The sequence below is a fragment of the Canis lupus genome, chromosome 32 (genome assembly GCF_048164855.1).
Source record: "Canis lupus baileyi chromosome 32, mCanLup2.hap1, whole genome shotgun sequence".
In the NCBI taxonomy this organism is placed as follows: Eukaryota; Metazoa; Chordata; class Mammalia; order Carnivora; family Canidae; genus Canis; species Canis lupus.
In genome coordinates, this window is record NC_132869.1 from 22,245,116 (window position 1) to 22,267,124 (window position 22,009).

A 22,009-nucleotide genomic window follows, 5' to 3' on the forward strand; every position below is an offset into this window, starting at 1 on the left:
TCCAAAATAAACTAAGTGAGTGTGTCACATCAAGACGAAATGTGATGAAAGTTATCCTTCACTTGGCTTTAGTGATCTTAATAATTTTTGTTTGTTGTTTCATCTGCAGCAGAACATTTTTTGCATAGTATTATGATTCTTTTCCTTGAGGCAAATATAGTACTTCAGAATGAAGCAGAAGGACTTTATTCATTCTTCCAATTTTATCATACAGAATAGTGTAAAGATATGTACTCAAGCGTTAAGACTTAATACACTTAATGATTTTACAGCTTTGCCAAGGACATTTTTAAGTGACTCTGGTTTCTTAAAAATAGGAAGTGCATAGTTTGGATTACAGTCACTTCCAAGACACTGGTGGTACTGCCTTCATGTGTGTTAAGACATCTGTAATTTTACCCACTATTGCTTTGCATTATTAGTGCAAATGTCAACACAGTTTTTCCAGGTCTGGCCTCATCTTGAGACTAGTCTTTCAGAATTTAAGGAAACAAGAATTGATTATTTTAAATGCAGATGTAATAAGCAGACAGTATTTGTCACCAATGAGATAAAATTCAAAATTTCAAAGAAAGATTAGAATTTTGGAAAGTTTAGATCCACCACCATGAGCTTAAGAACCTCCCAGTACTTGTAGACTTTTCTGATACGATAGATGGTGATAGTAAGGAATGTAATTTATTTAAAAGTCTACTTATTGAGGAATAATTTATATATATAGTAAAATTTATCCTTTTAGTTACATAGTTCTACGAGTTTTGGCAAATATACACAGTCATGTATTCACTACCACAAATAGAATGGAATATTTTCATCAACACAAAAAGTCTTTGGGTATTCCTTTGTAGTCAGTTCTGTCCTCTTACCCAGGGCCCTGGCAAACACTAATACTTTGTCCTATAGTTTTGCCTTTTCCAAAATATCATACAACTTCTTTCATTTATCACGTTTTTTAGATGAATGTGATTTTTTGATATAATAAAATGTGTCAATATTTGATCTGCATAGCTCAGTGAACCAGTGTTTTCCAAATGATCGATCATGTACTGGTAAAAGAGCCACTTAGAGTGCAAGGTAAGCCAATGGATTTTAATGTACTGAGTATGAAAAGTTCATTAATAAGGTTTCAGTTCCCACAATGCACTATTATTTGTTGAATGTGGGTTTAGTGTCAGCAAATAATATTCATAATCATTTAAAAATGTTATTCAAATATTCCTCTCTTCAAGTATAGTCCTATCTGTGTGAGGCCAGGTATTCTTCATGTACTTCAACTAGAATACCATATTGGACAAGACTGAATGCACAAGAAGATATGAGAATCCAATTGCTTTCTATTAGGCCAGACTTTAAGAAGTTTTGCAAAATCACAAAAACAATGTCACCTCTTATGGTTTTTTTGTTTTAGAAAATATATATTTTATAGTTACTATTATTTTAAGTGCACTGATAAATATTTTTACACTTTCTTTTTCTTTTCTAATCCAGTAAATATCAAAAAGTATAGCCCACATAAACAAATGCTCTTTGGGTCCATGATAATTTTTAAGAGGTTAAATGGTTAAGAGACGAAAAAGTTTGATAGCCACTGACCTAGGTGTCAGGTGCCTCTGGAGAATGAGAACAGCTGGAGAGAGCTGCATCTCTGATTCTTTGGCTCATAGTGTGATATCCATATATGGTTGTGAATAAACTACAGGCATGTGATAAGCCAATGTAGTCAGGTTAATCACTTTAAGAGAATGAAGTCTCTGAAATGAATAGATTATTTTTTTCAAAGGCCTATCATTCTGGCTCAGAATGATATCCAAGTTTGTCCAGCTGCTAAAATAGTTGATCTGAAAGAGTGGGGTGAGCCAGGGTTGCTGCTAATGGTTGGGTTGAGAGTCTAAGCAAACTCTTCAGATACAACAAAATGTTGAATGCTAACAGCAAAGCACAGGGTCTGTGGATGAAGTCGCCAGGTTTAGAGAGTCAACTGGGAAGGCTGGAAGAAGTTTGTGTGGAGCACCAGAGTGATTTTGCCCACTGGTAGTAGGACCAGCAGATCTGGGTTTAGTTTGTGTCAAATGGTAGTTTCTTCTGAGGTTGACATGGCCTTACATTAGGTCCTATGATGTCAGAATCTTAGGGGGATTCCACCTAAGGTAGCAAATTGCGATTGGTGATGGTGATATTGGAGGAGTGTAGATCAAGTTTTCCCCCTCACATTTCCCTTCTCTTTGTGCCTTTGGCCCAATTTTAGAGACTGTTTTATTTAGCCTTTGATCTTCATCAGAGGCCAGAAGTTAGGTTTGGTTGGGGCAGAAGGTGGGACAGGACTGGATGGAATGTCTCAGCACAAATGAGACAATCTGTCTCAGCCTCTTGACTTGCTCTTATATACACACTTACTATTCAGTTATTATCCTAGAAATTTATGGCCAGTGCTACAGTCAAAATTGCACTGATATCTTTTTGTATTAAAAATGCAATAAACTTTCCGCCAAATTTGGTAAAATCAGAGCTTTTTAATGTGCTTTGTTGAAATAAAAGGTTGGGTTTAAAAAGATTAAGTATAGGTAACATAGAATCTTTATTAATATTATATTTATAGTGACAGTGCATTACACATAATGCTATAGGAATTCTATTCTAATTTAGTAATAATTCATGTCCATGCATTCAATATGACAGCACCATTAATTATGTCACAATGAGTATGGAAAACATATACACTGTTAATGCTAAGCATTACTAGAAGTTATATCAAACTGTGCACATTACTGAGAATAAATAGAAATAGCAACACCTCATCTTTAATAAACCCAGGGAGTCCCCTAACCTGACAGTTTTTTCTTACTATGTGTATTGATAAATATAAAACTTAATATTTACTATGGGAAATGCAAAATATATGTCTCCAGAAGAATTTAGCCTTCTTACAGGAGCATGATTATTTAGTTACCTTCTGCTGTCTGCTTCCTGTCTGCAAAGTGTGATCTTTCCCCCCTCCTTCTTCCTAATATCCTGTGAAGGTGCCAATTACCCTGCTGCTTATCAGTTGAAAACTATGCCTGGTGCAAAGGGAGCATCAATTATTTGTGAGCAGAGAGCAAAGGCTGCTGGAATCATCATAAAGGATGCTGGAGCTTCCAGCTAATAGAATATATCAAAAGGCAATGTGTAGACCAAAGAGAGCACATTTCAGAAGCCTATGCCTCAAAGATGAAATTAGACCAGATTTCGCAGACTTTAATGCTATGTAAGTTACACAAGAATTTGCTAATGTTAATGAAGAGAACTAGTAGGGCATTTTCCTTTAATCCACACAGCTTTTAACACACACACGGTAGATTTATTAATACTATTGACTTTTCCTTCCTGAGTCTGGTGTGTGTGTCTCTGTGTGTTTGCTTTGCTTCCAAATGGTAGCCAAATACTAGGGAAGTTAGATCCCAGCTTCCTCAGACTCTTTGTCTCACACAGTGAGCCTTTAAGGATGAATTTGTAAACTTGCTGTGATTGTTATTGCCTTGTAGTTGGATTTAACTCTGATTTTTAAAGAGGCAGTTAAAGGGCTTGGGTGGGTGTGGAAATGTTGCCATCAGTTAACATGGTTTGGGGAGTTTATTTCCAAGTCTATGAATTGGTTTCCAACTGCTGAGAAGAGCTCACACCTTTCGCTCTCCTAACGTTCATATAAAATAATTCAACCAGTCCACTTAAACTTTCTGATTGATGTTATAAGGATGCTCACACACAGTTAGGACTCAAATATTACTTTTAGAAATGAATAAGATGTTTTACAGGCAGAATGATCATCCTGAATCTGCCATTAACCCTTTGTGCAGGTGAGGAGAGACAACAATCATCAACTTGGTAGATGAATATTCTTATTGATTTTAAAAAATGAATCTCTAATGTTAGAATACTTTTCTTTTTTTTAAAAAAGATTTTATTTATTTATTCATGAGAGACACCACAGAGAGAGGCAGAGACATAGGCAGAGGGAGAAGCAGCCTCCCTGTGGGGAGCCTGATGCAGGACTCGATCCCAGAATCCTGGGATCACGACCTGAGCCAAAGGCAGATGCTCAACCACTGAGCCATCCACATGCCCCTATAATACTTTTCAATATACAAACAAGTTGTAACGATAGTACAGAGAGTCCCCATTTACCCTGCACCCCGCTCCTCTATTGTCAACATCTTACATTACTGTGGAATATTTGTCACAACTAAGGAACCAATATTGATATATTAATACCTATTGATTTTTAAATTTCCTTGGGTATTTTTTATGTATAGGAGACTACTCCAATAATAGGAATTTCTGCAATGTTCCCTTATTATATTCATTTTTTCAAATCAGATATCTTCTATACTCCAGCTTATTGCCTTCCAAGTGGATTGCTTGTTTGCTCTTGCTTGATGGTACTTTACCTTTAAGGATCCTAAGTATAATCAAGTCCTACATGTTTCTCTTAGTCCCTGAGATCTTCAGGGATCAAGGTCAGAAGCACTGAGTAATGCTTCAGCTTCAAAATGAGAAGACTGTTAATGAGAAAAAACACTTTAAAAATCAACCCACTCAATTCACATATTTTACAGAGGAGGAAACAGAGGCCCGTTGAGGCAAGGTGACTCACCCAAGGTCACACACTGCTGGTGGCAGTCTGGACTGAAGCCCAGCCTCTTAACTTCTCCACACTTATGGCCTCTGATAAAATTTTCACAGTGACGCTTTTATTCTATTTATTATTTATAACCTGCCTACTTTAAAAAAGAATTGGAGCCAGCTGCCCTGTGATTTACTTTGCTTTGAATACAATATAGATCACTGGATCTTGCATGATTTAAGTGGATTTTTAAAAAATGAATAATGCTCTCATCTATAATTATTTGATAGTTCCTATCACCTAATCAACACACTATTGATGTCTTGCACATAGTAGGCACTCAATAAATATAGGTAAAATGAACAAATACATAATGGTAGCTTGGGATTTATACACAAAAGAGTTTAGCACAAGTAGGTGAGTGCAGCATGGCTGAGTGAGCCGAAAGAAATATAATCTTCTATTCTTGGCTCTGGGAAAGGCAAGGCTGTGTGAGATACTATAGAATGAATGCTGATGCCTTTGGCTGCAATTCCTAATGGTGGAACATGCATTGGTGGGAGTCTGATATGCTGGAAAGTGTTCCACATCCCAGGTATGACTCTGGGTAAGTTGCTTGCCTTCTCTGAGCCTTAGACTCCTCACCCATAGGAGTATGAATACCTGTCTCTTGGGCTGTTACCACTGTTAAATGAGATAGTGATGAGAAGGTGGTTTGCAAACACTAAAATCTGGGACAAGTGTTACTTATTAACTTTGAAGATTCCATCAAGTAACTTGACCCCCTGTTTCTGTTTTGCAAGTTACCCTAAGCATAGTGAAGAAGTTTGGAAAAATGGATTCTGAGAATTAAAAAGGGAAATTACTAGGTATCAGGACAGAATTGTTTGTAACACAACCATATGGCTGAGAAACTGAGTAAAAATTGCCATGCATTAGGATCTGATACTTGCCTGTTAGGGAGATGCAGAATGAGCCAGGTCAGAGTACCTTGCTAGCAATTTCTGCTCCCCTCTGGCTTAGGTTTTATCACTCTCTTATTAGGGAAGGGGTGGAGAAATGTTGGCAAGCATGGAGGTTCTCTTTAGGTAAGCTAAAGTGTATATTAATAGAAACCTTTTCTATTCAAAATACTCAAAGTGACTCTGCACTTCTGAGCCACAACTTCCAGAGGTCAGACAAAGCTAGGGCCAAATGAGAACCAACAGTGGTTGCATAAGATGCTGCCAACATATGATATCACAAATTGCTCTCTCTAAGACATCTTTGCTTTTAGTAGCTGGGACCTGGTTCATTCAATGCTGCCCTGCTCCAGGCAGGACTGAGAAGTGAGTGACCTTGGTTTTGCCTTCCTGCTTATAATTTCCCTCAATGTACCCTGTCTTATGCATCTGGGGTCTCTGTTTGGGTTAGCTTAGCTCACCACTAAAGGATGTTTGGATGCCCATCTTGTCTCTGTTTTTTTCATTTCATTTCCATCCTATTTAAATGTGGACTGCCTGATATCTCATTCTCTCATGGCCTGTACCATGCTCGAGACCTTGAAAACTCAACCCAAAAGAGTTAATGGGCCATCATCCTAGGTAATAGAATGTTCAGAGAAGTGGTCTGGAAACACATCAAAGATTGGTTTTAGACAGGTTGCAATTGTGGGATACCCCTACAGATCTCTCTCTCAATCATATATAGATTGATGATCAGGAAGGAGTCCAGGGCAGGGGATATAAATTTTGAAATGACTTAATAGAAGGAAAAGTAGACTGTATGGCCCTAAACTGTGGAAGAGAGTAGTATTTGGTAAGCCATGAGATCTTTAGCAGGACAGGTAATGGTCCTGCTTCTCTCTTTAGTCCCACAGTTTGATTGATAAAATGCACTTAATCTTTTTAAATTGATTATTTTTCAAAGACCTAAAAAAGACTTAAAGTTTAAAAATATCTCAACACACCCTTCTAAAGTGGCAGAAAGGAAAAATCCCTCATGGTTAATCACTTGCATATTTATTCTCTCATCCATTCAAACAACAAATATTTACCATGTGTTCACTTTTTGCCAGACATTGTCCTAGGAACTAGAGATACAACAACAAACAAAACAGATAAAGTCACCGACTTCATGGAACTTCCATTAATGGGAGGATACAGACAATTAACAGACAGAAGAATAAAAGAGTAAATATATGTCAAAAGGGGATAAATGCCCTGTATACTAATGCTGTGGAATAGGAATAGGAATAGGAATAGGAATAGGAATAGGAATAGGAATAGGAATAGGAATAGGAATAGGCAGGCTGGGAGTGGAGAGACTAGTTTACATAAGTAGTGAGGAGTGGACTCTCCTTGGGTGATATTTATCACAGACCTGAATGAAATTGGAATTGGGACTCTTATAGTCTCCTATCTTCTAGTGTATCCTATCTTCTATATCTGGATAACACCGTGGGCTTATGCCACTGAGATCTAAGATATGGGGGTCTAGGAACTGGGCTTTCTATCACTTAATTGGTGCCTAAACTATCCAGCTGCTCAATGCTGCTCATTTTCTCTCCATTAGAGAAATATGGAGACTCCATTACTTTTGGGGCAATTGGAGTTAAGATGAACCTATCACTTCATTTAGGAAGAGAAGAATTTAGTAGTGCTTTATTGTCCTGGGACACTTATGGAATAAGCTTTTCCATAGAAGGAATATTCTTCACTGCAAAAGATTTTTTAAAAATAGCTTATCCCTTTAGTTCCTGGATTTAACTTAATAAAACATTTGGAATGAAATGTTTCAAAACCATATTGTACATATATCAAAAAACAGCTTGTTGGGCAAGAAAGGGAAATATTATGCCATATCTTTAAGGAAAGAAAAAATATTTCCTAGTACTTACTCTTTAAGAAATTTCTCATGGGGATATGTTGGACATAATTTAGTTCTATGTGCTAGGTTTATTTTGAATGCCAACTGTTTATTAACAGAATATTTTGAGAAAGTATTGAAATGTTATCTATTGTTTTCCATAAAATGAAAAAAAAAAGACACAGACTATTTTTGAATTCTTATATCTTACTCTCATGTCTTTTACCTTACTCTCAACTTGTTGGCCATGGCTTTGTTATGCTGTTAATGCAACCTTCTAGGAGAACATTATCCTAATTGACTAATTTTTGTCTCCTCGTCAGCCAGGTGTGGACAGCCTGGTGATCATGTTGGCAGAATTGTTGTTAGAGTAATAAATAACAACAGTAATAAAAACATCATTTATGAGCATTTACTATATAACAGGGGTAGATGATCTCATTTAGTCTTGTGTATAATCTGATGAGGGACAAAAAAATTACCATCTTCATTTTACAGACAAGAACACCAAGGATCAGAAGGGTTGCCCAATGTGCCCAATGTTTCACATGCATGGGTTGGTTAAGAGCCCAGGCAGCCCGACTGCAGGCTAGGATGTGAGAAACTCACAGACTGATGATGGGGTGACAGCTGTTTTTGTTTCTCAAAACATTTCTCCACTCTACCACCCCATGACCCCCAGCCCTCCTGACCACTTGCTTCTTGAGTTCTGGATGGTTGCAGTCCCCAATGAGTAGGTTCCTAATAAGTGAGGTATGTGACTGAACTGTTTAGTGTTATCTGGATAAAAGATTTTCTTTGACAAGAGAAGATGGTATCTGGATAAAAGATTTTCTTTGACAAGAGAAGAGGCACCAAATTTCTAAGGCCTGGCCCTATCCTGCTGAATCACCATATCTGAATTTTAATCTTTAATCTTCTATTTTTTCACTTCTTCAAAGCAAGTATATTTATATCTAGATCATGATTTCCCCTAGCTAAAGCAATTTAACAATTACAAAGATTGTGGAATTTCATGCAAAATGGAAATGAGAAATATAAAAACATTAAAAGCACCTCAAGTCCCCTCTTTTTCCATTCTGAATAAAGAATTATCATATCTTCTTTGCAGAGGTTTCTAGAAATGGAACCTCATACAGTTCCAATTTGCTAAATGAAGCCATTTATTTTTTAAATGTTATTCTTGCCATTTCATGTATTTTTATTATATAAAATTGTCTTTTGTGTATTAGTATTTTCAACCATAATTGTAGTATCTTTTCTATATTGCATTGTCTGCCCATGCAGAATTGACCAGCAGTTCAAATGTATAACAGAATCCTCAACCTAAATTTAGAAATTGGTAAATAAAAAAAACATAGGAGCCTCAAAGTCTGCAGCAGTACAGCTGATAATCTTTTGGCTTTTAAACAAATGTAAATAGTCTAAAACTTGCTCTTAGCAAGTAACTTCATAATTAGGTTAATGTAATAGCACTTTGTCCTTTTGTATCACATTTCAATTAAAGACCTAGAAGCGATTTTAACAAATGCAAGAGCTTTTTACCTTGGTTCCTGTAGAAAAGGAGGCTTGGTTCATTATGCTTACATGATGGCCAGTCACATCAGGGCCATTAGGGCTGGTGGGCTGAGCATGGGTTACCACCACAGGCCAAATTCACCTGGTCTCAGAAAGACATGTCATCTTGTACTTTCTGGGTCAGTCTCCGTATTACCTAGTAAAAATAACCCACAAAGGTACCAGTACATGGAGACTAATTTTCATACCTCCTAAGTCTTCACATCTACGTGGCTGGCTGGAGTTTTGTTTTGACCTTAAAAAATGCCTGCTTTGAGAATTCAGGCATGTCTGTGAATATAGGACAAATAGTCAGAAGCTGGCATTCAAGTGTTCAGTCAGAGTAAACTGATATGCAAGGGAGGAATGGGGCTGTATGGTGAAGAAGAAAGAAGAAAATGAGGAGGGATAGGACTGCATGGGGTCTTTCTTTAATATTGGTCTACTCTCTGGTGTTAGGTCTTTGAGCCTTGTGATGAATGAAACTACATGCAAAAACTGAGAAGCTATTTTCATAGGGAACGTGGTCAAATGTAGGGGTATCAGGAATGTTGCTTTGGCACCATATGGTAATGTGGGACTCAGAGTGGAAAGAGGGTTAACCTCCTCACTGCTACACAGAATACACCTGGCACCTCAAGAGTTGCTACCTCTGAAAGCCTAAGAGATATCATCCTTAACATGGAACACCTTGGCCCAGGTAGCAGCCACAGCACTGAGACCCAGTCAAGGGGCCTCTCACCTTCGACACTGGTGATGGGTCAGGACAGAAAGATGTTGGTAGATATTCTGATTAACTCTTGAATGCTTGTGAAGTACCTCTGGGTACTTTCAGGCAAACCAGGGTAAGGTGGCTAAAATCTCACACAGGCAAGTTCTAGAAGCAAGAGATGGAGAAACTTGGTCTCTTACTCATATCTCAATTCTGTTATCTGAATTCATGGGCTTATAAGGTCTGGAGAAACTCATATAGTAAAATTAGTAAATCAGAAAAAAAACTACCTGATCATGCTTAACTCAGGTTTTTGGTTCATGAAGGTAGCAAAGCAAGGCTATTGTTAAAAGAGAAGTGACCGAATGTGTCAGATTTATTAGAACAGAGCAGTACCACATTTTCCATTCTGCACTGGTGGTCTGCCCAGTCTTTGTGGGAAACAGCTGGGCATACCCAAGAAGTAGATGGCAAATCCTGCTCTTGCTTGCTCTTCCCACAGTGACTAAATGAAGACCAGTTCTCAAGACTCTGCACTGGTATTAGTGAGTTGGGACATTCACTTTGGAAAGTAAACTATAACACACCAGAGGCCAAGTGTAATCATAACTCCCTGTGCCTCTAGGTGCCCTGTTTGTTGGATTTCCCACTGATACACAGGCAAAAAAGAGTAAATTTCAACCCTAGCATCTGACCAAAGCTTCCAGGAAATGTCTTTCCAGTTTTCACTTTTATGTTAAAAAGGCTTGTAAAAATTTCATTCTACTCCATGATGTATTTGTTTTACTTTTGAGTAAAATTAGTGCTCCAGAAAAATGTTTATTCAGCGCCTTAGTACAGCCCTCAGCACATCCCCATGAACCTCTGGTGATATTTTTCTTTCCTTCCTTCCGTCCTTCTTTCTTTCCTATCAACTTATTTTTATGTATATTTTACATACCTATGTAAAATGTATATATATGTTTAATAATATATGTATATTTTAGTATACATATATTACATATAGTATATGTAATATACTATATACTACACAGTATATATATATAGTACATAGTATACTATACTATACATAGTATACTACAGCATATAGTATATTACATATACTATATATTACATATGTGTATATACATATACTATATTACATATACGTATATACAGATAAATGTTTCATCAGTAGTGTGCAGTGAAATCATTGCTGACAGCATAGATGCTTTATTGGTGGAGAGGCAGATTCCTCTGGAGGTCTCTGCAGCCCCCTGGGGATGTAGGAGCAGTCTCTGACACACTGTCTATCATGAGGTCTGGCCAGGCCATTGTCCACATGGCAAGATGTCAGTAGTCATAATCTTCTGGAAGACCAGCTTTTTGGTCTACAGCTATTCCTATGATTAATTTGTCAGTATAGATAGAAGTGGGCCCCCAGGGAGCAGGAACAAACAAACAAGATAGAAGGCAGTCAAACTTTCTGACCTGACTAAAGATGAAGATTCTTAGGTACTCATTTGCCTGACAAAAGAGCTGTATTCTTACCACTTGAATTTGATCTTAAAGTGTTTTGGATGATGGGGGAGGTTCTGTAGGGAGATTGTGAGAATCCTGAGAAAAATAGTACATCAAAAATTAGATATAAGATTTAAAGTCTTTTATTTATTGCTCCAAGAACATTGCAATAGCAAAGAAAGAAAAGGAGAATCTGTACCCATGTGATGACAAAGCATTACTATGTTCATTTTTTCTGTTTCTTTTTCATGTGTATGTGATATTCACTGTACCAGGGGCATAGCAGCCATTTGGAATTCAGCTTTGTCAGCTAGTTGTACATCGTCAATGTTTATTTCTTTGTTGCTAGCCCAATTTTTTAAATGGACAAGATGGGACCATGTCTCCTGAGGTTAGGCTAAGAATGCATGCTCAGTGGCAGAGGGTGTGGTGAGGGGTATCAGGAGAAGTAAGAGAACAGGTGGGAAAAGCAGAGAAATGGGGAGAAAAGTGGAAAATTGGGACATATGGTACTCTTTAGGTGCTACATACATTTTATAATTTAATTTAAAATTAATAGTTATGACAGTAATGCATTTCATGTGGCAACTTATAGCTTATCAGGTGCTTACATCTCTGGTCCTCATGGGTCCTTGGGAACACTCAGTTTATTAATTTATTTCTTTGCAGATAAATTAAAAGAGGCTTATCCTATTGATATAAATTAATGATTTCACCCACTAATGAAATTAAATAATTTTCTGAATCCATTTATAAGACTTATCTACTTTAGTGACTAAGTTAACTAGGATTAACTAGTCAAGAATGATAATAAAGCTGAATTAATTGATCTTATGTTAGTCAAATTCATACATAATCTGAGTTGTAACTTCTGATTGACTGTTAGTTCCTAGTTTTTTTTTCTTCTCAACTTCCTTTAATGAATTCTTACCTAAATGTCAGTGAAAAAGAGGGAAAAGTGTTATTCCTAAATATTTAAAAGCACAATCATATGTTGGTTCTATGACATAAAATCAGTTCTGTTCCTATTCTCATTCAACCTGAATTAGGTTGAAAGGGAGAAATTTACCTTGTTTTTCTCTCGGCTATTTAATTGACAAAGGGAGAAAAAAAATACCCTCAGAGCTGGATTCCAAAGCCAGGAAAAGTGAAGTAGAGGACTCTTAACTTAGTGTCATCTCTCTTTAACAAACAAATATAGACCATGTGCTCACATACCCCTTAACACATATCATCCTTTGACATAGGTGGACAAAGCAGATTTGGGTAACAATCCCAGTTCTACCACTTGCTATCTGTTAACACAGTGACAGTCTGGAGCCCTCTGAGCCTGTTTTCTCATTATTCCAACTGGGAATACATCAGCAGACTATTATGTACATTATGTAAAATGATGTGCTGGAAGTAACTATAGTGGTCTCAACTCTGGCTGTGCAATTCCACACATTTGTAGAATTTGGGAATAACAACAGCTACAACAGCTGTCTGGTCCTTTTCAGACTGAGTTGCAGGCTGGCTGCGGTCTCAATATTTTGACAAAGCTCTCCAGGTGGTTCTGATGCTCAGCTGGGGTTGAGAGTCCCTAGGCTGTAGGACACTGCTCAGCATGGAATTTTATCCTTTTTATACCCTTCCTGCAGGATTCCTCTGGCAGGTGTGTCTCTTACCTAGGAGGAAAGCACAAAACAAACTAATTCACATAAAAACACTGGGGCATCTAATGTGTTATATTTTCTAGTAAGGAAAAAAAGCAGACCTATCCTGTTTCTGAACTTCACTGTGCAGTACCTCAGAAAAGGGTCTGTCTTCCAGACTCAGGCTATGTTTGGCATAGCTCTCTCGAGAGCAGTCTCTTTTCCTTTGCAATGCTAAGCAGAGTGCTGCTGACTATCAAACCAAAGGAGTCTTATTTTCTTCATGGTTACCAGGGAAAGAGGTTCTAACTTCCCATAGTAAACTGCTCTTGGTTTAAGACTTCTTATTGCCTCCTTTATGAAAATCTAGAAAGAATCATGAGATCGAGCCCCAAGTTGGGCTCCACACTGTGTGTGGAGCCTGCTTAAGATTCTCTCCCTTTCCCTCTGCCCCTCCTCTGCTTACTCAGTCATTCTCTCTAAAAAAAGAGAAAAAAGAAAAGAAAAGAAAAAAGAGAAATACAAAGTCTTTGGCCCTACCCTAGGCCTACTGAATCAAAATCATTGGGATTGAAGCTAACAGTGTATGTTTTACTTGCTTTCCAAGTGATTCTGATGCATGCTAATGTTTGAGAATCACTATTATAATCCAAACAAATATGGCAAGGATAACAATGGTACTCTCAGGTTTCTCTCCTTGCTCCTCCCTTCTTGCCTTTGATGTTCAGGCAGATTTATGCCTGGCATTCATTGTGCCCATTAGGATAAGGTGTAGAGTTATGGAAGCAGAGGATCAAAGAAAGAACTAGAGCAGAGTTTCTCAATAAACAGTACTATTGACATCTTAGACTGGATAATTCTTTGTTTTGGGGGGATGTCCTGTGCATTGTAGTATGTTTATCATTATTTCTGGCCTCTCTACCCACTAGATGTCAGTAGCAACCCTCCCTCAAGTTGTGACAACTAAAAATGTCTCCAGATATTGCTAAGTGTTCTCTGGTAGCAAAATTGCCCCTAGTTGAGAACAAATGGACCAAAATATTGGCTCTCAAATTTGGGTGCTATGGGCTAAATTTTGTCCCACCAAAATTCATGTGTTGAAGCTCTAACTCCAATATGCCTATATTTGGAGATAGTTTTTTTAGGAGGTAATGAAGGGTGGGGCCCTAATCCAATAAGATTGGTGGCCATTTAAGAAATAGAAGAGAGAGAAATGCTCTTCTTCTCTCTTCTGCAAGCACCAAGGAGAGATCATGTGAAGACCCAGGGAGAAGATGGCCATCTGTAAGCTGCGAAGAGTCCTCATGTGAAACCAAACCCACCAGCACCTTGATCTTAGACTTCCTAGTCTCCAAAATGTGAGAAAATAACTCTCCATTGTTTAAGCCTTCCAGCCTGTTCTTTGTGTAATGGGAGCCTGAGCAGACTAATACATTGGGTAAGTATCAGAATCATCTAAAGAACCAATAAGACTACAGAGGCCTAGGCTTGCTGAAGTAGAATAGGGCATAGGCCTTTGTATTTTTGCCTATTTCTTCAGGTCATTCTGGTACCAACCAAAGTTTGAGAACCATTGGCCTAAAACAACCCACAGAAGAAGAGGATTAATCTAAAAGTGAGAGTGAAAGGGGCTGAGGGGGAGGAGAGCCAAGCAGGAATCTAGGGAGGATGCACTCAAGAAGAGTCTCTACAGACTCTCTCAAGTATTGCATTAAGTGAAACTTCAGGGAGATCAGCAAAAAATCTGAGCATTTTGTTCTGTTTGCGGCAATCATGTGTACCTCTTTGAGAGATTTCACTGAAGACTTAAATTCCTTTTTGCTACTTTGGAATGATGTTGGATTTATGTTTCTTTTTAATAAGACAACATATTTTCCATGAGGGGTGTTATGGACTGAACATTTGTGCCCCTCAAATTCACATGCTGAAGCCTTAACTTTGATGTGGCTGGATTTGCAGATGGGGCCTCTGACGAAGTTTTTAAGGTTAATGGAAATCAGAACAGTAGGGCCCTGATCTGATAGGATTCGTGCCCTTAAAAAAAGATTTACTCTCTTTACCTATGCACACACTATAAGGAACAGCTCTGTATAAGGACATATAGAGAAGGTGGCCGACTACAAACCAGGAAGAAACCTCTCACTAGAAACCAAATTTACTGGGAGCATGTACTTCTAGCCTGCAGAACTGGGAGAAAAGAATTGTCTGTTGTTTAAGGCACGCTGCCTACAGTATTTTGTTATGGCAGCTTCTTCAGACTAAGGTACACTTTTGAGTTATACTAACTTATTTCAATTTGGTCTTATTACTCTCCTTTGCTTAAGTTTTTATCTAGCTCTATAATGCCAGTGTTTACTTGTCAGTGATTTTTATCTCTAATTGCACAAAGTCTGCAAGATCATTTTAGATCCCTTTAGTTCCATCCACATTCCATGCTGCTTTCTCTCTCTACCTTTTTTTCCCCATCCCTTAAATGCACAGTCTAGTCAAAGGTAGAGGTAAATTTATGTTTAATTAGTCTCATACAAATTCTTAGTCCTCTAACACTTTCTCTTAGGCCAGTCTGAGTAGGACTTGGTTAAGTTCCTCTGGCTCTTCAAACAGCATGTTCTTCCAATCTCCAGTAGCTGACACACTTTAAGGACTTCTCTTTCTAAATTCTTTTCACTCTCTTGCCCTCTGTCTTTTCTTGTCCATCATCTCTGATGCAGCCTTCACACCTCAGCATGTAGGGTTGGCTCTGGCACCTTTAATAGTGCTTAACAAAGATCGTGTGGAAAGCAACATCATGACCACAAAAAGAGATATCATGAACAGACACACTCATTTTCTTTTTCGTTTTTTGTAATCATAGGGAATGAGGTCTTGTTTCAGAATTTCAGTTGAAGCAATATTTCTGTGATTCTTGGCCTCAGTGCCATAAATGGGTAAAGACTGACTTTTCCAGCAGAGAACTATGTTATCATGAAGGTGAGAGAAGATTAAAAGAAAAATCAACACTACAGTCCTGCCACTCAAGTGTTTGTTGCTAGGGCCATCAAAGATTCCTGCTGCCAATTCTACTTAAGCATTCTCTACAGCGTGGCTCCCTTCCCTCCCTGAAACAGACCTTCTCCTCTGCCACAGCTGCCTTTGATATGGGCTCATTCCTGTCATTTGGCTGCTGAGTGGGGGGGAAGCACCTTTAGCTCCCCCAGAGGTACTGAGAGTGCTTCCTCACAGAGATCCCCAGCCTTCTTTCCCTGGAAGTAAAGTGGCAAGTCCTATTCTGAATATATCTCAGAAGCAGCACATGCAGGTCTTTGGATTACCATGCCAGATTGGGGGTAGAAGCACAGGGTATGGCTTAATTTATTATTATGGTTTGCATCACAGCACCCGCTGAGGGAATCTGGCCCCAAGTAACAGCTAGGTGAGTGACAGTGCCATGGAGAACAAGGCCGACTGCTTCGTCTATCCCATAGAGGTCATACTAACTCTCAAAACTGACATAGGGCTTTCAGGATTGTAAAAGACCTCACCTTTACCTTGTCAGATGAGGGTTACCTCTTTTGTAAAGAGTTTGTTCTCCTTAAGATCATATAGATCCCAACAATCTCACATTGAAAGCACCTTTCCAAGTTTACAAAGAAAACAGATTTAGGCAGGTTTTATTACTTGCTCAGACATCCAGATCTAGTAAATGGTAGGGTTAACAATGAAAGTCAATTTTGTCAGACCCTAAAATCTATGTACCTTTCCTGAAAAACAAACATGGAACAGGTATTTTTAATAACAACCTGTTAATATTAATGGGGTACCCCCACTCCCCAAATTTTTCTCCAGACCACATCAGCCCTAGAATGGGTAATACAATTGTAACTATAACCATAGTACAAACATCATTACTCTAAACCTTGACCCAGGCTCTCTGGAGAGTCTTCCTTTCCTTCATTTTCCCCTAATTATTTCTAGGCATCCTTAAGAAAGATCACAAACATAGTCTTGAATCCCATTAGAATCTACCATTCTCCATTCTTTTGCTTCTTTGTGCTAGGATATTGTCTTTTTTCTAGGCTTCTCACTGACACATGGCCATATTGGAAGGGTGCCACAAATCCATCACTGTCCTGGTACCACCAATACCTGCTGAAAATGATGTCTTCTTCAGTCTGAACAGGGCTAACCTCATCAGATGTTTTGATGTTAGGTCGTCTTGGAACTCCAGAGAAGGTGAAGAGACATCTCAGAGAAAAGGTGACTGGTGCCCACCTACAGACACACAAGAAAAAACTAGAAAGGGGACTGTGCTTCAAATAGTTGAGGTTCAAGCAAATAATCTTTTAGATTTTTTTGTTCCCTTTTTTCTCCTAGCCATCTCTTCCTAGGACTCAAACATAAGACCATGGGTTCAGAGCCAAAGATCAAGGTTATATGGTATCTTTGGGTATTATTAAAAAAAAAAAAAAACCAGCAACCTTTTCTTAAGAAACTATACTTCCATTGGTTACAATACTGTCTTAATAATCTGTTTTTGGAGAAATGAGAGAGACTCTCTACTGATGTATAGTAGGAGGTTATTCCTTACTATTGTGTAAGTATAAATACTTATACAAATTTATGGTTTCCATGCTATCCCTCGTGGCCTGTGTTTAGCTTACATGCATGCAAAATGGATCTCATATATTAAAAATAAAACACAACCATAGGATCATTGAGGCATAGTGATACAGCCTAGGACTAGCAGTCAAAAAATCTGTGTTCTAGATTTAGCTTTGTCACTCACAAGCTGAGCAGCTTTGAATAAGTCATTTAATTTCTTGTCTTCAACCTGCTCATCTGTAAAACATCAGTAATCGTATCTGCCCTGCCTTTCAAAATGTAATGTAGATCAAATGAGATGAAGGATGATTAAGAATGTTGGATACATGAAAGGAACATCAAACGACAACTAAAGCAACCATGAATGCTGGGCATGGGTGCAGTGTACGATCATGAATGGAGATTATCCTTGCAAGGAAAAGCTTTTTTTAAGGCTTAAGGATATACTGGAAAGACAACTTTCTGTATCTACCATACCACAGTCCTTTGAATTTTCACTCCTACTCTAAGGGAGATAGTTGGAGCATATGAATACTGGGAATGACCAGAAATCTAGTATGTGACAAGTTAAAACTATAGGGAGCAGCTGGCAGTTTGCTTTCCTTCTAGGCCAGAACCCAGGGTATTTGATTCAAACTTCTCAGAATATGGATAACATTAAGCTTTTCCTTTGCAAATAATGTGTGACTTATATTCACCAATGATTTCCTGTGTGTCTTTGTTTTGCCTTGATTTTTTTTTTTTTAGACTCACTTTCCTTCTTTTAAAATGCCCTCTCGGATATATGTTTTGTTTTGTTTGTTTTTTTTTAATTAAGATGAACTAACAATTCTTGTTTTTTTAAAAAAAACATTCTGAGATGATTCCTTGAGATAACTGAAGGTGCCCAGAGTGACACAACCTCAGGCCCGGAAATGACTGTAGTAAAGCAATGTCACTGACAATCAGCAAATGCCAGGTCATACTTCAAATGAAGAGAGACAAAGGGTGACTCATGAGGAATATAGTCAGGATGGCTGTTTTTCAACCTAGTCCACATCAACTTGATCACTGTCTCCCAGTGGGAGACAGTGGGGCTGCTGACCCACTGGACACCTAGAGGAACAAATAAAAGGGTCCAGCATCACACAATCAGGACATTACCCTTGAGTAAAAATTTTCCAAAGACTTCTGAATCTTAGGTGTTGGAACAGGATGTCACTGAAGCCATATTACTCTTCACTGGTAGGAAAGGCAGTATTTACACAGGACTGTGGCTTAATGTTTTATTGTTCAAATACATTGTTATTGTTGTAGTTTTAGTAGCTGCTAACATGGCCTTAAAACTTGGACATGCTGCCTCCATGTGAAGCACCACACTAGGCAGCCTGAGATTCAAGTCCTGGCTGAGACTTTGAGTGACTTCACACAAGTCCTGAAATTACTATGAGCTTCATTTCCTTGTCTGTAAAAAATGGTTCATGCAATCCACCTTCCTGTTGTGAATTTTAAATAAGATAATCTATGCAGTGTCTTTTATAATGCTTGGCTCTGAATAGCCAGTTGAAGAATGGGAATGATTATTAGAGGAAGAGTATCTAAGTATCTAAGAGACAGGAAGTGTGGAATCTTTGTCTAGTTTGACCTCTAATGAGTTTTGTAAGTTTAGATAAGTCATTTAACTCCTCTGTGCTTCAATTTGCCCATCTCTCAAATTGTCAAATGGTATTTGATGGTTTATGTATCATGGCTGAGGGTATAATTGCCTTGCAAATATTAGGAAATTACAGAAAATATTTTGAAAAGTTAAAATGACTATACAAATATATGTCTTAGGCACATTAAAAGATAATATGTCTACATCCTCAAAAATTTCCAAATTCTAAGGTAATCAAGAAGACACCTAAATTTTTGTCTTTATTTGGAAAGCGGTGAGTCCATCTTGATTATGGTAGCATACTAAAAATGATAGATATCTTGCACAAGAACCACACAAAAATTTCACAAAGTTTGTGGACTGCCCCTATTATATTCCACTAAGGACATGAAGATGAATGCCAAGGAGGATTTTTTTTTTTTTAATCTTTCCTTCTTCCCCTTCCTCCACTCTGAAACAATCATCAATTACCCTTATCCACCGGCACCATCTCATCTAAGTTCATTTTCAAGATGAAGTTTCCTCGTTGGATGGTGGCTGTCCAATCCTCCTTCTGTCCATCACTGACTGCCTCAGAGCTGTCCCTGGATTGACAGTTTGAGAGCGAATCAATAATAATTATCTGGCTGCAGCCATGGCGAGCTGTGTAATTCTGCCATGGGACAGCATTGTGCAAACAGAGCTGCATCTCCGGCTGCAGGTTTAAATATGCAGGCTGGGGCTGTCCATTTAGGTGTGCTGATCATGTGATTACCGGGAGGTAGTGCTTCTTCCCCCGCTGCTGCATTAAAACCCTTTCAAATGATACACTCACCTTCTGGGACTTGCTGCTGGCTAGCACTGCACTATGTAAAACACAGCCTTCAGGTCCTGGAACATAAATCAGTGATTTAAAGGCACAGCCTTAGGAGAGGAGACACACTTTGCTTGGGGAGTGTGTAAGCACAAATGAAAGAATGAGATCTCAGATACATTTGGGTCTATCTTTATTTTACCTTGCTCTAGCTAAAGAAGATAATTGTTTTCTGAAATTATTTGTATCTCAGTTTAAAGATCAGAGCTAATTCTATATTAAAATTCTGTTGATTTGAGAGGTACAAATTCAATTCCCATTTGAACAAGAAAATGTTGGCTTTATTGAGTTGAATTAACTCGCTTTCTTTAAAGCAATTTTAGCATGCCTTGGTAGAAGATGTCATTAGTTGCTAGTGTAGTTACTCTTATGAACAGGCAATCACATCTTATTGCTCTTATTTAAACACTTGAATATTAAAGGCTAGGGGATTTCTTTGGTGTTATTTCCTGGGAGTCTTTTTCTATCAAGAAATTAAAAGCGGGGAGCACGTGGGTGGCTCAGTCAGTTAAGCGTCTGCCTTTGGCTCAGGTCATGATCCTGGGGAGTCCTGGGATCAAGCCCTGAATCTGGCTCCCTGGCTCAGCAGGGAGTCTGCTTCCCTTTCTCTCTGCCCCTTCCCATGCTTGTGCTCTCTCATGTTCTCTCTCTCAAATAAATAAATAAAATATTTAAAAAAAAAAGAAATTAGAAGAGAGGAAGATCTTGGGGGACGTAATCAATTTTCTAGCAGAAATCAATGAGAGGTGGGCATACAGATAAAATGGAGCAATCATAAATTCCTGGGGGGTAGAGATTTTACATTTAGAACAGATAGGTTCAGAAAATAATGTATATATCATTAGCAAATGACAGGAAACAAATGAAAATGGTGTGTTCCACAGCTATATTTGCTGTTTTAATTGTTATATATTTATATGCATAGAGATATATATTTATAATTTTTGAAGTAAAATGACAGAATTTTAGCATTTGTTTTATGTACTTCTATCTGGTGGGATCCTTCCATTATTCTCTATTTTTTCTTTAATGTAAAAATCTTTTTAACAATGTAGAATAGGTTTTATTGGTAAGTAGTAAGTTTCACAGGGTTGGATATAATCAAACTGAAGGGGAGTTACTAAGCAAAAACTTTATGTAGGTTATTTAAAAATTAAGAAATTGCTAGGAAACATGTAAGATTTCCTCTAAGATTGTAGCATTATTCTCCAGGTTTATAGATGATTGGAACATCTGGTGGAAGAGACATTGTAAAGGCTTGGGTTACTAGACAGGAAGTCACTGCAAAGTGTTACATCTTAGCTGTGTTGAGCTTCATCCGTACTTAACGGAGTGCCATTAACAGTTCTTTAACTCATCATTGCTTTATCTCCTTCAGCTATTTTTGATGGTTCCTAGTTCCTTAGTAGTGACTGACTTTCTTGGAAAATAGCAGGCATAAAGTTGATTGCAGGGAGCTGCTCAGCTATACCTTAGAACTAACTGATAACAGGATCAAAGATGAGGGGGGAATGAAGATGCAGATAAAATAGAAAATTTTTCTTCCTCCTGTTTTTCCTCCCCCACCCTCTTCCCCCTTCCTTTCTTCCTTTTTTTCATTCAATCAACTAACTAAACCATTTTCCTTATTAACCACCCTCTATTTGCTGGGCACATTTATGAACCAGCTCAGAATCTTGTCATTTGAGAATGTGCAGGCTACAAAGGGAGATAAGACATGGAGATATCTATTATAGCCCTATAACATGTGTTGGGGGTAAAGTTGTTATTCAAACAAAAATACAATTGTCAAGCAAAAATACAGAGAAAGTGGCAAAAGGTTTCAGAAACTGAACAGAAGATTTCCAGCTAGAGGATTGTATTTTAGCTAAATCATCCTGTGATCAAAGTATCTACCTGCTATTTTGCAGTGCCTTAATTAACTGTTAAGAACCAAGGAGCCAATTAAGACTTTGATAAAATAAAGCAGTGATGGGTTAAAAAAATTACAAAAGCGTAAGTATTGGGCATAACAATTTTAAATGATCAGGAATAATTTTAAATGATCAGGATAAAGGCTGTAAAGAGAAATCACATAATAAAATCTTGG

The 22,009-nt window shown here is 37.9% G+C and overlaps 1 long non-coding RNA gene across 12 annotated transcripts in view; it reads right to left on the reverse strand.

Moving 5' to 3' along the window:
• Positions 1–15,373: 15,373 nt before the first annotated feature.
• Positions 15,374–22,009, reverse strand: part of LOC140622860 (uncharacterized) — a 35,929-nt gene continuing 29,293 nt past the window's right edge. For 10 of the 12 annotated variants that reach the window (XR_012022539.1, XR_012022533.1, XR_012022529.1 and 7 more), the window contains 3 exons: positions 19,882–19,937; positions 16,976–17,101; positions 15,374–15,608 (listed from right to left, as the gene is read on the reverse strand). This is a non-coding gene — a long non-coding RNA (uncharacterized lncRNA). The remainder of the gene's footprint in view (positions 15,609–16,975; positions 17,102–19,881; positions 19,938–22,009) is intronic. The other 2 variants (XR_012022536.1, XR_012022534.1) reach the window with 2 other exon arrangements.